The sequence below is a fragment of the Bidens hawaiensis genome, unplaced genomic scaffold (genome assembly GCF_021521415.1).
Source record: "Bidens hawaiensis isolate Kalapana, Puna unplaced genomic scaffold, B.hawaiensis_p1.1 tig00005453_1, whole genome shotgun sequence".
NCBI classification, from domain to species: Eukaryota; Viridiplantae; Streptophyta; class Magnoliopsida; order Asterales; family Asteraceae; genus Bidens; species Bidens hawaiensis.
Genome location: NW_027491347.1, coordinates 1,581,527 through 1,598,588, shown reverse-complemented (window position 1 = coordinate 1,598,588; position 17,062 = coordinate 1,581,527).

The window sequence follows — 17,062 nt, the reverse complement described above, 5'->3', positions numbered from 1 at the left end:
AGTGAAACCAAGAAAAAAATTTGTGATGAATCTTTCGTTGGTCAATGTATTCTAAGTGAAGAAGAGGCTCTTGTTTTTTTATCAAAATTATATAAGAACGAATGGGTTTTCCGTTCGAAAAGGGAGGCTTGTGAACAAGAAAGGAGACAGGACAAAACGTGAATTTTTTTTGTCACCGTGAAGGAAAATGGAGCCTAAAAAAGACTACACAAAAATCAAGAAACATAGGCTATGCAAAATGTGAATGCAAGGCCCACAATATAGTGAAAAAGTAATTTTAGATGGAATCAAAAAAATTTTATTTAGTAATCATCAATATAGAAAAAATTTAAGAGGGAACAATATAATGCTAAATATGATAATTATTAAGAAATAAATATAATTAATATAAAATTAAAGTTTCAATAAAAATATTCATATAATTAACGTTTCTTACATGTGCCCTAAGGGCACAAGTTAGAAAACCTCTATTCTTATTCCCTTCGATAAAAATGACTATCTTGCTCTTATATTTAAAAATACCAAATGTGTAATTTTCACTGTTATGGGAAGCAGTGTGTATTTATAAATATACTTTTTGTGTTCGTATATGGCTTTGAAGTCGGGTGTCTTTCTAAAGCAATCCCATTATTCTTTAAGATAAAGGAGAATAAATCCTTAAGGCCAAAGAGAATAAATCCCTTACCAAAAAGGAATAAAAATATCAACTGATACGAGTTAAGAGGTGTGAAGTATACAAGTATTTCTAAATATTAAATGGTTATTGTTTCATGCATTAATGAACCCTGGAAGTTTAGAAAAAAAAAGGGGGGGGGGGGGCTTGGTAGAGGTTCTAAGGGGTTCGGGAGCCACACCTTAAACGAGGTTTAGGGGCAGCACCTTTGCCGGGGAACTCACTAGAAGTTACACCAAATTTGCATTATTGATGAAAACTTCTATGGAAGCTTATCAATTGCAAAGTGGTCCATATGTGGAATTGATCGTTAGTGAAAATTGATGATTAGTGGTAACTTCTCGTGAGTGGTATTTGATGATCAGTAATAACTATCGACGTTCATAATCACCAGCTAAACATTGTAATTGTCCGTCCACTGTATAAAACGATCTTTAGTCTAATTCTAATACGGATTTTCATAGCACTATAACATACCTGATATTTGTTTTGTTACACCATGTGAATCATACTATTGAACTTCTCATTAGTGCATTAGGTTATTTCAATCCAAAAGCAATCTCCCCCTGTGGTTCATGGAGTTATCCAGAATTTTGTAAATTCCTAAATGAGTTTGAAGCAAATGTCTTTTAAAGAAGCTCACCAACCAGACATCAATGCCTCTTTTAGTTGTATTCAATTTCAGGAACACTAATTGTAATCATAATTAAATGTTTAAACCCTTCAAAATGGGTAGCGGGGCAGCTTGTTGCCCGCTTGCCTTCTGTTTCGATGTAATCCAAAAGACGTTAATTAATACCATATTCATATAATGGTCGTAATTTAAAGTAAAATTTTGAAGCCCACCGCTGTATAGTTTAGAATGTGCTTATAGTTAATATGTCTAATATGTCCAATTAGGCTAAGGGTAGTGGTCTCGTGGATGGGGGGCGCGGAGGCCCGGCGTGGCCACCTGGCTCGCGAACACCGCTACCACCTTGGCGCGGATGGGGGCGCGGTTAGCCGGCGCGGGGCAGTCCGCGTGGGAAATATAGCCGTTGGGGTGGTTTTTAAAAAAAAAGTTTTTTTTTTGTTTAACCTATAAATACCAATCCACACACTTCATTTTAATTAAAACTCACCCCATTCTCTCTTATTTTCTTAAAAAACCATACTTTCCCTCTACCAAAACTATATTTCTCTCCATTTTTATAAATGGCATCGTCTTCATCTTCCAATTCTTCCGAAGAAGACGAACTCATTTGTTAGGCGGTTCAAACGACGATAAATTTTTTGATCGATCAAAGACGCCCTCGAGCCCCATTATTCCGGCAACCACGTCTTCATGATCGAAAAGACTGCTAATGAAACTTTGATACGTCACTATTTTAGCCCCGATCCCGCATATGGCGAGGAAAGTTTTAAAACCCGTTTTCGAATGACTAGACGATTATTCATGCGTCTAGCAAATGACTTGCCGGAGCACTTTGAGTATTTTCAACAAAGGGATGACGCTAGAGGTCATCCCGGGTTCACGCCTACTCAAAAAATTACCGCCGCTCTTCGGCAACTAGCGTATGGTGTTAGCTCGGACATGTGTTGGACAAGTATCTACAAATAGCTAAAAAGACCGGACACGATTCGCTTAACCACTTTTGTAAAGGTATATAGTTTTATTTAAAATTTTATTATTTACATTTATTTATATAATTTTAAATAATTATATTTAGGGGTCATATCGCTATACAAGCGGAGATACTTACGTAAACCAACAATGTATGATATCCAACGCATATACGAGGTGCAAAGTGAAAGGCATGGTTTCCCCGGGATGCTCGGTAGCCTCGATTGTATGCATGTTGGTTGGGATATGTGTCCTACTGCTTAGCGAGGTCAATTCCATCGAGGTGATCACCCCGGCCCTACTATTGTACTTGAGGCGGTGGTGTCACACCCCAATCCAGGGCCTAGGAGTGTGACCATCAGTTGGTACATGTTTTGTAAATATATCAGAGTAGCGGATTCATTTTAGCGGAAGACTTTAAATATTAAAATATTAATTTACATTATTAAAATTACTCGGGAATTAAACACCCGAGTTTCAGTTTTACAAAGTCATAATATTAATTATACAAGGATTTATATTTATCAAAAACGAGCCATCTGTAGCGATCTTCTAATGACTCCCATTCTTGTATACCATCTATAGTCATCTAGTTACCTGCATAGGTGGGAAAAACACGTCAGCTATATGTTGGTGAAACGTTGACTCCATAAAACATTTATAACAGTCGTTAAATACAAACATAGTTTTCTGTTTCACAGACTCAGCAGGAACGCCTGTTCATTCCCGGGATTTGTACCACTGCCCTACACACACAATTCAAAGGTTCCCCGAGTATATAGCCCCTGTTCGGAGACAACCTTCCCCTAGGCTATATAACCCTGTTGGAGAACTGGTTATGACTGACTTGGTTTTGTATGCAAATTGTCAGTTATGTTTGGATCCAGACACATGTGTATTCGGTCTGAGTTGCTTTTTATTATCTATTTTGTATTATAACGATTTTAGAGATTTTATCTCATGCAAACATTTATCAGACTCTTTGTAATATACAACCTGTCTATTACAAGAGTAAAATCAGTTCAGACAGTAAAAGGTTAACGTGTTCACCTCGTATATCAGTAGTAAATATCAACCTCCTTGACTTCAATATGCTATTAACCTATATTCATAATAGGTATGCATAAGTACCTAATTGGTATAATTCAGCAGACTTTAAGCCTGTTTCAGTTTCAGCAGACTCGAGGTCTGATCAGCAGACTTGAAGTCTGATTCAGTTTCAGCAGACTCGAGGTCTGATCAGCAGACTTGAAGTCTGATTCAGTTCAGCATACTTATTGTCTGATTCAGTTCAGCAAACTCGAGGTCTGATAAGCAGACTTAATGTCTGACCTAGCCTTAGTATAGTTATAGTCGTTTTATGAAAATACTTTGGATTTACATATGACGTTTGGAATAGCACGCTTTGGCCTAATGAAGGATATCACGTTGGCAAACTTCTCCAGGTAAGCAAACGGGTCCCGCGGTTGATTGGGATTTATACGAATTGCTTTCCTTAGACAAGAAGAGTCTACTAATGATACCCCCCTTCCAGTGTCTACATGCCCGTCAAAATAATAGTTTTGATAACATTACTTCACGTAGAAGCAACGTCTTTGCTTTATAAAACATTACTTGAAAAATAATTACAGTTTAACGACTATAACCATAACCAGGTATTAATAACTATATATAACAGGATTACTTAACCCTAATCCTACCTTATCCTGCTAGGCGAGAACAAAAGATGAGAAATTCAACAGCAGTTCAGCTCGTATCTTGATTACGAGATCAACAGTTTGTTAAACAGCGTAACGACACTCCGGTTCTTCACGAAAACAGCTCTCCACACCCTAGAACACCCTTGGCACGATTACCCAGGTTATGTGTGTGAAAATGAGTGTGAAAATGGGATGAATGGGCTGTGTTCGTGGCTGCCCTATTTATAGCCGTTTTTGTGCATCTTCGCGATACGCGAAGATGTTTGCCTGAGCATTTTCGCGATACGCGAAGTTGCTTAAGTCGGCGCCGCAATTCTGCATGTCAACCCCAGGCTGCCACGTGTCATCACGTCACTGGATAATGTTGAAATGTGTGCCAGCATCTTCGCGATACGCGAAGATGTTCTTCTTTGCATCTTCGCGATACGCGAAGATGTATAAGTTTCAGAAATTTCATTTTAGTCCTTCTTCTTTCAGATTTGGCATTTTTAGCTCTTTAACTTCTAATCTTGACATTTTTGGCCCAAAACTAGATAGGGTATTTTCACGGTGTTACAGGTGGCGTCACAGGATCTTTGGTTTTGGCATGCGTTCTTTGGGGTTGCCGGGTCAAATAATGACCTCAATGTTATCGATCAATCACCGATATTCGATGACCTTATTGACGGGGTTGAACCCCCTCAGGCTTTTTTTGCAAATGGAGAACACTTCAAGTACGGGTACTACCTCGTTGATGGTATTTATAGTGAATGGGGGACACTAGTTCAAGCTTATGCGTCTCCACTTTCTGACAAACGAAAGTACTTCACGAAGAGACAAGAATCGGCCAGAAAAGATATTGAAAGGGCGTTTGGAATCCTAAAGAAAAAATGGGCAATATTGGCGAATCCAATAAAATTTTGGACAAGGGAGAAGATAACGGAAGTCGTCTACACGTGTGTAATCCTACATAACATGATACAAGAAGACGAGGGTCACACTATTTGTCAAAACTACCAAGGTGATATTTCAAGACAAGAATCGACGATCACCAATGAACAACGTGTGACAACTGCCCTATCCGACCCGACCCAGGTACCCGTTTTCGAATCCGATTCTTTTTATGATTTAAATTTTGTCTATTAATTTTTGTAAATTTAACATTGAATAAATTATATATATATTTTTATATTACTTAATAATAATAATAATAATAGTATTAATTTCTTCCCGCCTCCCTCTTTCTCTCTTGTCGCCATCTCGCCCTTTTCTCCTTTGTCGCCGTCCCGCCCCTTTTTCTTAACCCTTACGCCTTGAACCCCCTTTTCTCTTAACCCTTTTGCTTGTCATTTGGTTCTTCCCGCCTAAGGATGTCTGCGCAGCTCCACGCGCCAGACTCCTTACAAGGAAGCCTGCGCGAAGACCAGTTGTTCCTGCGATACGCGAGGCGAACTGTTCTCGCAACGCGCTAAGAATTGTAGTTCTTCTCGCAGCGCGCTAAGAACGGTAGTTCTTCCCGCGACGCGCTAAGAACTGTAGTTCTTCTTGCAGCGCGCTAAGAATGGTAGTTCCTCCCGCGACGCGCAAAGGATTTGTAGTTCTTCCCGCGACGCGCTAAGGATTTCAGTTCTTCCCGCGGCGCGCTAAGGATTGTCTTCCGTCTGCCTTCGCCCTCGCGCGTGCGCTCGAGTCTTCTCGCGCTAGACCTAAAGTCTTTTCTTCAGTTTAGGTCAGCCTGTATGCTTTTGATATATCTTATCTTTTGTATGAGCACTGTAGGTCAAGCCACTTTCGGCGCAGCATGCGCACCAATCTTATTGGTTGACAGAAAAAGTGACTGACATAATCTTTTGAAATCTTCTTTTGCATGCCTTGACCAGTACCTTTATCTGACTCCTCCCATGCTTTATCCTGTAACCTGTCAGCCTTTTCCCCATCCTCTGCAGCTGCCGGCATAACTTTTGATATCTTTTGCTTTTGTTTTCTTATGCTTTTATTATCTTTTGCTTGATTTGATAAGATCTTTTCCTCTTTTTAAGGGATTGTGTTCCCTAGGGTTTCCCTATATATAATACTATTTTCTTGTTATTTAACACTACACACACAAACACTTAAACTCTTCTCTGCTCTCTTCTCCCTGCCCTCTGCCGTTGTTCCTCAGCCGCCACTCTCTCTGCCGTCGTCTTTTCCCTTGTCCTGCCCAGATTTCCGGTAATATATAATATATAATAATTTGTTAAAGATACATATTCCTATGCTAACATATATTCAAGACATAAAAACCAATCGATAAACCAATAAACTCTTATTTATAGGTTAACTTGTGCTTGTTTAAAAGTTGGTTCTTGCATTATCTTTCAACACACCTTTTTCAGGTGAGTAATCTCGTACCTAATCCCTTTTTATTTTTAATGTTTTGGGATGTTCATGTGTTCGTACAAACTTGAGTCTTAAGCTTGTTTATAAACTTTTGTCGCGCAAAACCCCATGTGTTATGGACGTAGACTTGGCTGTTTATTTGTATGTGTGGATCATTAACCGTCTTGTCGGCCTATTCCGCAGTTTTCATGGATCCATTAGATGAACACGGGAGAACTATCGTTTATGATTTCTCTTTTGTTTACACTTGCACAGTTTTCTTGTTTTTGTGCTCAATTGGGAGCACGGATTGAACTATGAGCTATGATCTAAGGCTTGATCACAATCTGATTACACCCTTGTTGAACACCAGTTATACACATGATGCGCGCAGATATTGTTATCTATTTATATGTATTAAACTTGATTTCTCACCGACACGCAAGTGTTGACGTTTTATTTTAACACATGTTCAGGTTTGCTGTAGCTGTTTCTGGATGCTTGAGGACACATAGGATGTTTTCTTTTCTTTTGGACCTAGTTTAAAATGTAACAAGACAAGTTTATGTTATTTGAATATTTTGATTTATGTTATGATTTATGTTACTTTACAAACTGTGTTGCGCGTGCGCGGTAAATGTATTTATTAAATATTGACACCCAAATAGTGTCACGAGTAATGAAACAATACGTGGCGCCCCGATGTATAATCCGCCATCGGTCGGGGTGTTACAGATTGGTATCAGAGCTCCGTGACTTTAGGATAGGTGGTTAGACGTAACGACCTAGAATACCTAAGAGTCCCTTCTCGCGCATGAGAAATATCTCATGTTTGCGCGCTAATTGTTATTTACTCGATATTTATAAAATATGCTGGCGCATACGCAGCACTTGATTTCATGTTTTATTCGCAATCTTTCGATTTTTATTAAATTTCAATTTATCTCTTTACTTATTCGTTTGTTGTGGGGATTGAAAATCCGAGAAGTCATGGTGGTACATGAATAGTTGATTTACAATTACCATTAACTTTATGTTTTAAATTGAAGATTTGAAAAGTCATGGTGATACATGAATTGTCAATCTCCAACATTCGTTTACTCGATAATTTAAATTGAAGATTTGAAAAGTCATGGTGATACATGAATTGTCAAATCTCCAACATTCATTTACTCGATATTTTAAATTGGGAATTCGGAAAGTCATGGTGATACATGAATTGTCGATTTTCAATTCGAATTCATTACCTGTATTAAGTTTACATTTAAATTCATATTTTTTACTCCAAAATTTGATAGCATTTAACTCTGCGAAACAAGCTTTACGACGATGTACTTTGCGATAAAATGATTTCCCATACCAAGATATTAACAAAAATTAAAACTTTTATAGAATGCCTCCGCTATCTCGCCGTCATCAGAGGAGAGAAGCCTCGCGCAGACGTAGGCAGCAACGTTCCCTGGAAATGGCCGCCGCAATAGCCCAAGCCTTAAACCAAACTAATACCAACCCCTCCGGATACAATATTAAATCCTTCAATGCGGGTAACCCTCCGAAATTCACAGGGCTTGAAGGAGCCACCGTAATGCTCCAATGGCTCGAGAAAATTGAGAACACCTTCCTCCATACCCAATGCCCTCCAGACCGACGAACCTTATACGCCTCAAGTGTCCTAGAATCAAGGGCGCTTACTTGGTGGAACGGAGTAGCTCACGCGCGTGGCGCAGAGGCTGCTTCTAGCATGCTCTGGGAGGAATTCAAGGAAATCTTGACGTGAGAATTCTGCCCTCCCAACGAAGTAAAGCGCCTGGAGGAAGAGTTTTGGAACCTGAAACAGTACAGTGGCGAAGCGCGCGAGTACGCTATGCGCTTCCACGAACTAAGTTTGCTTGTCCCACACCTAGTTACCCCTTCCCGCCGAGCCATCGAGAAATTTCTTGGGGGTCTCCCCATGGAAATTCAAGATTCTGTATGGGCCAGGAACCCAGCAACCCTCTCTGACGCCATCGAGTTGGCCGCTGTGCTCAGCGACAACCATGTCAGGGCAGGAACCCTGTTCCTGCGGGGAACAGAGAAGACCAAGCTCACCAAGACTGTCCCAGAACCAACAGAAACCAAACCAGAACCCTCAAACCGTAACAACCTCAAGCGCAGGCGCAAAGCCTACGCGCTTACCAACCCGCTCGTTGTCCAGCAACCCGCCTACCAACCTCCAGTGTACGCTCTTAACCCACTGTCAACCTACCCCACACCCCCTGTAGTCCATAACTATGCCTTAACCAATCCCGCACTCCCTGCCCCGCCAACTAAGAAACCCTACACAGGAAACCAACCCTTTTGCCCAACCTGTAGACTTCACCATCCAACTCAAGTCCCGTGTCGACTTTGTCACCGATGTGGCCGCGCTGGTCACAATGCGGAAAACTGTAGAGTCCTTCCCTCCAACCCAATTGCGCAAACACCACCAACCTACCTGCAGAACCCACAACCAACATACCCTAACCCACGACCCAGGTCGTGCTACAACTGCGGTGATCCCAGTCATTTCCGGAACGCGTGCCCGAGATTGCAAGTTCAGATTACGCAAGCGAACCCAGTTAACCAAATTTCGAACCAAGTGACGCGCGGACGAGCTTTTAATATAACCGCGCACCAAGCGCAAGCGAATAATGACGTGGTTAATGGTACATTTTTACTTAACGGACAATATGCATCTATACTTTTTGATACTGGCGCCGATAGAAGTTTTATTTCTCGCGCATTTGAGCAGAAACTTGCGCGACCGCGCATAAACTTAAGCGAAAACTTTTCAGTTGAATTGGCTAATGGTGAAACTATTTTAATAAACTCCGTAATCAAAGATTGCACGCTTAACCTTAATGAAAACGATTTTCTAATCGACCTCATTCCTATGCCGCTTGGAAGCTTTGATGTTGTTATCGGTATGGACTGGCTCTCGCAAAATCGCGCCGAAGTTATTTGCGCCAAAAAGATGATTCGCATTCCTCGAGAAAATGGTGATCTGCATATCTACGGCGAGAAACCATCTAACGGTCTTAAACTTATGTCATGCACTGAAGCCCGAAGACTTTTGCGGAAGAAATGTGTCGCGTTCTTAGCTCATGTGGTCAAACCCGATGAAGGAAAGAAGAAACTTCGCGAAATCCCTATTGTGCGTGACTTCCCTGAAGTCTTTCCCGATGATCTTTCTGGTTTACCTCCTGCTCGGGAAGTCGAGTTTCGTATTGATCTTGTCCCTGGTGCTTCCCCCGTAGCCAAATCTCCTTATCGTCTTGCACCCGCTGAAATGCAAGAATTAGCAAGTCAACTCCAAGAGTTGACCGATAAAGGATTCATTCGCCCTAGCTCTTCGCCCTGGGGTGCTCCGGTGTTGTTCGTTAAAAAGAAAGACGGTTCGTTTCGCATGTGTATCGATTACCGAGAGCTGAACAAGCTCACCATTAAGAACCGGTATCCCTTACCGCGTATTGACGACCTCTTTGACCAACTCCAAGGTGCCTCTTGTTTCTCCAAAATCGATCTTCGTTCTGGCTATCACCAGTTGCGTATCCGCGAAGAGGACGTTCCCAAGACTGCTTTTCGAACCCGCTACGGTCATTTTGAATTCTTGGTCATGCCCTTCGGTTTAACCAACGCACCCGCTGTCTTCATGGATCTAATGACCGGGTGTGTAGGCCTTTCTTGGACCAATTCGTGATCGTGTTCATCGATGATGTTCTGGTGTATTCTAAAACCAAGGCCGAGTATGAGCAACATCTTCGGTTGGTGTTGCAAAAGCTTCGAACCGAGCAACTCTTTGCCAAACTCTCCAAGTGTGAATTTTGGTCGGATGAAGTACAGTTTCTTGGTCATGTTGTAAACAAGATGGGTATTCATGTTGACCCATCCAAGATTGAAGCAATCAAGAACTGGATTATGCCATCCACTCCTACCGAAATCCGTTCCTTTTTGGGCTTAGCTGGTTACTACCGGCGATTTATTTCGAACTTCTCAAAGATCGCTTTGCCTTTAACAGCATTAACGCACAAAGGCAAACCGTATATTTGGGGCTCGAAGCAAGAAGAAGCCTTTCTAGCGCTCAAGCGATTGTTGTGCGAAGCTCCTGTTCTAACTTTACCAGAGGGTAATGATGATTTTGTCGTGTATTGTGATGCCTCCAACCAAGGTCTCGGTTGTGTACTTATGCAACGAGGCAAGGTTATCGCTTACGCGTCAAGGCAACTCAAAATTCATGAAAAGAATTATACGACTCACGACCTCGAACTTGGTGCAGTTGTATTTGCTTTAAAAATCTGGAGACACTACCTTTATGGGACTAAGTGTATCATTTACACAGACCATAAAAGCCTTCAGCATATTTTTGATCAAAAGGAACTTAACATGAGACAACGCCGATGGAACGAACTCATCAGCGATTACGATTGTGAGATCCGATATCACCCTGGAAAGGCTAATGTGGTAGCCGATGCGCTCAGCCGTAAACCCAGCCAACTTAACTGTATCTTGCCGCACACGCAGCTTCACTTCGCGCCGATTCAAAGCAATATTGAATCATGCATTCGTGACGCGCAGCGCGCATCCATCAGCAATGGCAACCTTCGCGCCGAGTTAGCATGTGGCGCGGAAGCGCATTTTGTCCCTAATCTGAGTGGAATTCTCTGCTATCTCAATCGCATCTGGATTCCCAATGATGAGAATCTTCGCTCTGTCATACTGAGTGAAGCGCACAAATCTCGGTATTCCGTTCATCCTGGTGCTGACAAAATGTACAAAGATTTGCGCCTTTCTTATTGGTGGCCTGGTATGAAAAAGGATATTGCTGTGTTCGTAGCTAAATGCCTAACTTGTTCTAAGGTAAAAGCTGAACATCAATGCCCATCTGGTTTGCTCGAACAACCTGAAATTCCTACGTGGAAATGGGAAAGTATAGCAATGGACTTTATGTAACATCCCGAAATTTCAAAGGTAATATTAATTATATTACTTATTTATAGATGGGAAGTTTACTCGGGTTATCAGGAAATAAATAAAAGAATAGGAGTTGGTATGGGTCGGGCTAGTGTCGGGTAATGGAAGTGGGTTATGGACTTGGGTTAATTGAGATAGGTTAAATGAGAATGGGATTTCAGGGATATAAATACCCCCAAAATCCCAAAATATCTCATTTCTCACCAAACTCCCTAACACACACTCCTTACACCCTCAAAACACACACATTCTAACCGATCTAGATTCGAAGCCGAGACCCGAGATTTGTTGATAGATCTGAGTTGGTAAGGTAAGAACTAATCTAACAAAGCTATTATTACTGAAAATGGTTAGGATTGGATGGGTTAACCGGACCCGAAACCCAACTGCCCAAATCGGACCCCTAAAACGTCGATTTTAGGCCGATTTGATGGTTGGGGTTTGTAGGCGCCGATCATACGGTTCCGTGGGTACCAAAATCGAGTTATTTGGCTAAGAAACAAATGAGTTATGGGCAAACAGATCTGCAGCGCGACAACTTCGCCTGCAAGATTAAGTTCGCCTGATGAACTTCGCCTTCAAGCGTAACTTCGCCTAAGGATAACTTCGCCTACGGCCAAGTTCGCCTAAGGATAACTTCGCCTGAAGCCAAGTTCGCCTAAGGTTTAACTTCGCCTGAAGCCAAGTTCGCCTAAGGTTTAACTTCGCCTGAAGCCAAGTTCGCCTAAGGTTTAACTTCGCCTGAAGCCAAGTTCGCCTAAGGTTTAACTTCGCCTGAAGCCAAGTTCGCCCGAGGTTTAACTTCGCCTGGAGTGAGGTTCGTTTAGAAAATAAATTAAAAACCTAATGGAAAATGTGTTAAGGCAGTTATCGAAAATAAAATTTTTCCAAGCTGACCTGGCAGCTTAACCCCAGCCAGGGGCTCTGCCCCTTGGACCCCGCTAGGGGCTGCCGCCCCTAGAACCCCGCTACCAGGGGCGCTGCCCCCGGACCCCCGTTCGTTGTGGGTCATATAAAGATAGAAACGCAACATAAGTAGTAGTAGCTAATTGATACGTGTAAATATTATACAGTTAGCCGTGCACAGCTCAAGAGGGGAATAACTATTAACGGAGAGCGTAACAGTATTCAGGTGAGTTTCTAGCCCCATTTATGTGTTATGTTTTCGGGGCTGTGTGCATACTCGATGTGTTGTTAATACATTTATCCTAAGTGATAAGTGTATGCCATACGTGATATATGTGATGGATATGAATGGTTGCTTGTCGGTACGCGAACGATCTTCGGATATTGCGCGTACTGTCAGGTCAAAAATAAAGGTACGAATATTATACATCGAAGATGTATGAACATTACAAATGAATACTTGTCGGGGCGTGAACAATCTTCGGATATTGCACGTATCGACAAGAGGTATGGTTGTTAAATGAAAGATGTAAAGAACGCCTAGGGTGTTCTTATGCTATGATGTAATTATTGTATATGTGAAGTAGGTGTATACAGGTACACGAATGGTATGTGAGTTCTACGTTCGACATAGTAAGTTAGGATGGCAAATCCCTCTAGCTTTTGTCGGACATAGACTCGGCTGGTGATGGCGTAGTTAAGAACTGCGGGCCTTATACGTAAAGTAGATGATAGATGTAAACGTAGTTAAGGACTGCGGGCCTTATACGTAAAGTAGATGATAGATGTAAACGTAGATAGGGACGGTGGACCTTATACGTGTTACAGATAATAGACGACAACGTAGTTAAGGACTGCGGACCTTATACGTATTATAGATAGGCATCAGCATAGGAAAGGACTGTGGACCTTATACGTGCTGTAGTTGTATTGTGGTAGCATAGGGGAGGACTGCGGACCTCGTACGTGCTATGGTTTAGGTTGCAACATAGGGGAGGACTGTGGACCTTGTACGTGTTGTGGATGTAGGATGGTATAGGGAAGGACTGCGGACCTTGCACGTACCATAAAGGGTGAACATAGGTAAGGACTGCGGACCTTTGTACGTGTTCACGACCTTGAGTACAGGTATAGACGGTGAACTATGAACGTACTCTCGGTAGACTGAGGTTAGTGATTGTAGATATGTATGTATGTATGGTAGCAAGTATGTAAGTAGAACAGAAGGGTAACTAGTGAAGTATGGATATGTATGTACGGATATGTATGTATGTGTATGTATTGTATGGCGTTCGATTAACTAGAACTCACTCAGCGTAGCTGACTTTTAGTATGCACGCAGGTGAGCTGATTACAGAGTTAGCATGAGGATGACACACGGCATGGATTGAACGGCTGGCATCTGAAGAAAGAAGTAAAGATGTTTTAAATATAAAGTTTTGTGTTATGGTATCAAAGAAAAGGTTTAACGTTTTGTAACAAATGATTGATGTTTTATATTCCGCGAAAAGTTTTAATAAACTCTGATTTGAAGAACTGTGTTTATGAGTAAATCCGACGCTAAAGTAGGGCTACCGGGTTCGGGGCCTTACACTTTATCACCAAGTTACCCTTGACCGCAAGCAAACATGATAGCATTTGGGTAATAGTGGATCGATTGACCTAGTCTGCCCACTTTCTGCCCATTCGTGAGACCTACCGTGTTGAACAACTTGCGCATCTTTATGTCAAAGAAATTGTCTGCCGTCATGGTACTCCTTTGAGCATCATATCCGATCGCGATGGCCGTTTTATATCTCGCTTTTGGAAATCTCTCCAATCTGCGTTAGGAACTCGTTTGGACATGAGTACAGCATATCATCCTCAGACTGACGGACAGTCTGAGCGAACCATCCAAACCCTTGAGGATATGCTTCGATCTTGTGTTCTTGATTTTGGAGGTAATTGGGATTCGCACCTACCTCTGATCGAGTTCTCTTATAATAACAGCTATCATTCCAGCATCGGTATGGCCCCATTTGAAGCACTTTACGGTCGAAAGTGCCGTTCCCCGATTTGTTGGAGCGAAGTGGGTGAAGTTCAAATCACAGGACCCCGAACTAGTTCAAGAGACAACCGATAAAATCGCCAAGATCCGTGATCATCTGCTGACTGCCAGAAGCCGACAGAAGAGTTACGCAGATCGCAGGCGGAAGCCTCTCGAATTTCTAGTTGGTGATCTTGTTCTCCTCAAAGTATCGCCCTGGAAGGGTGTTGTCCGCTTTGGGAAGAAAGGTAAGCTTGCACCTCGTTATGTTGGTCCGTTCAAGATTCTTGCGAGGGTGGGAAAAGTTGCCTACAAACTGGACCTGCCGCCCGCGCTCAGCAATGTGCATCCAACTTTTCATGTATCCAATCTCAAGAAATGTTTAGCTGACGAGAACCTTCACATACCACTTGATGAAGTTCAAGTTGATGAGTCTATGCATTTCGTTAAGAAGCCTGTTGAGATTATGGATCGCGAGGTAAAGCAAACCAAGCGCAGTCGCATCCCTATTGTCAAAGTTCGTTGGCAGTCCAAGCGCGGAGCCGAGTTCACTTGGGAAAGGGAAGATCAAATGAAGATCAAGTACCCGCACCTTTTCTCTGCGCAACCTACTTCGAGATAAATTTCGGGACGAAATTTCTTAAAGTAGGGGAGACTGTGACAACTGCCCTATCCGACCCGACCCAGGTACCCGTTTTCGAATCCGATTCTTTTTATGATTTAAATTTTGTCTATTAATTTTTGTAAATTTAACATTGAATAAATTATATATATATTTTTATATTACTTAATAATAATAATAATAGTATTAATTTCTTCCCGCCTCCCTCTTTCTCTCTTGTCGCCATCTCGCCCTTTTCTCCTTTGTCGCCGTCCCGCCCCTTTTTCTTAACCCTTACGCCTTGAACCCCCTTTTCTCTTAACCCTTTTGCTTGTCCTTTGGTTCTTCCCGCCTAAGGATGTCTGCGCAGCTCCACGCGCCAGACTCCTTACAAGGAAGCCTGCGCGAAGACCAGTTGTTCCTGCGATACGCGAGGCGAACTGTTCTCGCAGCGCGCTAAGAATTGTAGTTCTTCTCGCAGCGCGCTAAGAACGGTAGTTCTTCCCGCGACGCGCTAAGAACTGTAGTTCTTCTCGCAGCGCGCTAAGAATGGTAGTTCCTCCCGCGACGCGCTAAGGATTTGTAGTTCTTCCCGCGACGCGCTAAGGATTTCAGTTCTTCCCGCGGCGCGCTAAGGATTGTCTTCTGTCTGCCTTCGCCCTCGCGCGTGCGCTCGAGTCTTCTCGCGCTAGACCTAAAGTCTTTTCTTCAGTTTAGGTCAGCCTGTATGCTTTTGATATATCTTATCTTTTGTATGAGCACTGTAGGTCAAGCCAATTTCGGCGCAGCATGCGCACCAATCTTATTGGTTGACAGAAAAAGTGACTGACATAATCTTTTGAAATCTTCTTTTGCATACCTTGACCAGTACCTTTATCTGACTCCTCCCATGCTTTATCCTGTAACCTGTCAGCCTTTTCCCCATCCTCTGCAGCTGCCGGCATATCTTTTGATATCTTTTGCTTTTGTTTTCTTATGCTTTTATTATCTTTTGCTTGATTTGATAAGATATTTTCCTCTTTTTAAGGGATTGTGTTCCCTAGGGTTTCCCTATATATAATACTATTTTCTTGTTATTTAACACTACACACACAAACACTTAAACTCTTCTCTGCTCTCTTCTCCCTGCCCTCTGCCGTTGTTCCTCAGCCGCCACTCTCTCTGCCTTCGTCTTTTCCCTTGTCCTGCCCAGATTTTCGGTAATATATAATATATAATAATTTGTTAAAGATACATATTCCTATGCTAACATATATTCAAGACATAAAAACCAATCGATAAACCAATAAACTCTTATTTATAGGTTAACTTGTGCTTATTTAAAAGTTGGTTCTTGCATTATCTTTCAACATACCTTTTTCAGGTGAGTAATCTCGTACCTAATCCCTTTTTATTTTTAATGTTTTGGGATGTTCATGTGTTCGTACAAACTTGAGTCTTAAGCTTGTTTATAAACTTTTGTCGCGCAAAACCCCATGTGTTATGGACGTAGACTTGGCTGTTTATTTGTATGTGTGGATCATTAACCGTCTTGTCGGCCTATTCCGCAGTTTTCATGGATCCATTAGATGAACACGGGAGAACTATCGTTTATGATTTCTCTTTTGTTTACACTTGCACAGTTTTCTTGTTTTTGTGCTCAATTGGGAGCACGGATTGAACTATGAGCTATGATCTAAGGCTTGATCACAATCTGATTACACCCTTGTTGAACACCAGTTATACACATGATGCGCGCAGATATTGTTATCTATTTATATGTATTAAACTTGATTTCTCACCGACACGCAAGTGTTGACGTTTTATTTTAACACATGTTCAGGTTTGCTGTAGCTGTTTCTGGATGCTTGAGGACACATAGGATGTTTTCTTTTCTTTTGGACCTAGTTTAAAATGTAACAAGACAAGTTTATGTTATTTGAATATTTTGATTTATGTTATGATTTATGTTACTTTACAAACTGTGTTGCGCGTGCGCGGTAAATGTATTTATTAAATATTGACACCCAAATAGTGTCACGAGTAATGAAACAATACGTGGCGCCCCGATGTATAATCCGCCATCGGTCGGGGTGTTACACAACGACTCGACAACTTAAGTATCATCAAGAGCTGTGAGATACACGGCAACCTTCAGCATGAGTTGGTCGAGCATTTGTGGGATAGAAGCCCGATAATCTTGTATTAGACTAGTAATATTTTAAATTATTATTAATGTAATATTTTA